Source organism: Pundamilia nyererei, unplaced genomic scaffold, assembly GCF_000239375.1.
Source record: "Pundamilia nyererei isolate P.nyererei 1_Seehausen unplaced genomic scaffold, PunNye1.0 scaffold00073, whole genome shotgun sequence".
In the NCBI taxonomy this organism is placed as follows: domain Eukaryota; kingdom Metazoa; phylum Chordata; class Actinopteri; order Cichliformes; family Cichlidae; genus Pundamilia; species Pundamilia nyererei.
In genome coordinates, this window is record NW_005187474.1 from 1454093 (window position 1) to 1455036 (window position 944).

At 32.5% G+C, this 944-nt stretch overlaps 1 protein-coding gene across 2 annotated transcripts in view; it reads right to left on the reverse strand.

Annotated features, from left to right (window-relative positions):
- Positions 1-944, reverse strand: part of psme4a (proteasome activator subunit 4a) — a 28563-nt gene that overhangs the window by 22095 nt on the left and 5524 nt on the right. The window lies entirely within an intron of this gene.

The following is a 944-nucleotide window of genomic DNA, read 5'->3' on the forward strand; positions in this document are numbered from 1 at the left end:
TTTTTTTACTTTGGCTTTTGATTCTGTGTAGTTGGCTGTTTTAGCTTGTTGCGTTGTTACCTATTGTTTGTTGTCCTCTTTTATTGTTTGTTTTAACTGTCTCATGTTTTTATTGACTGTGAAGCACTATGGTCAACACTGTTGTTTTAATATGTGCTATATAAATACATTTTGATTGATTGATTGATTGATAATAATAAACCTTCAACACTGCTGATTCTACTTAAGCGAATTCAGATGCATCTATTATGAAATTATCAACATTATAAATAACAGTTTGCCTGATGCTGAATATGATTTCTTATTTCTAATTGCTGAATACATTTTATTACGTTGTAATGTAAGAAAAGAATTCTAATCTGTAGTAAGGTTCAGACATTTGCCTCTCATTCATTTTTGCTAATACAAATCCAGACAGGACAGGAGCAGATTGATGATAACCACACAAACACAGATACACAGGCTACTCTTGGGAACAGCGGAGAAGAGAATTAAACATTCATAGGTGTGGTCAAGTCACACGATTTGATACTGACAATGCACATTACAGCAACTTTAAGGAGTCATTTTTGCATGTAAGGGTGACCATTTATCACAAGTTCTGCCTGAAATGGTCAAAGTATTCTCTGAATTATCGATCAGAAAATCAAATTTAAGAGTACAGGGGCCGAACTGGTAATTTGGGAAATCCAGGCAAACTCTTTGTTTTGTTTTCTGGGGGTTTTCTGTAGCAATACTGCCATTTGTAGAAGCACACAAAGTACTTTTCTTCATTAAAACAGAAAATATCATGTTGTAAAAATACTGCCAGGGAAAAAAAATCCTGCATTCAATATTTTTTTTCTTTACATGAGAGCAATATGCTTACATGTGAAAAATAAATCAATATAAATTTTATTTCCTCATTATTCTAACTATTCAGAATACCATTAGAGTACCGAATA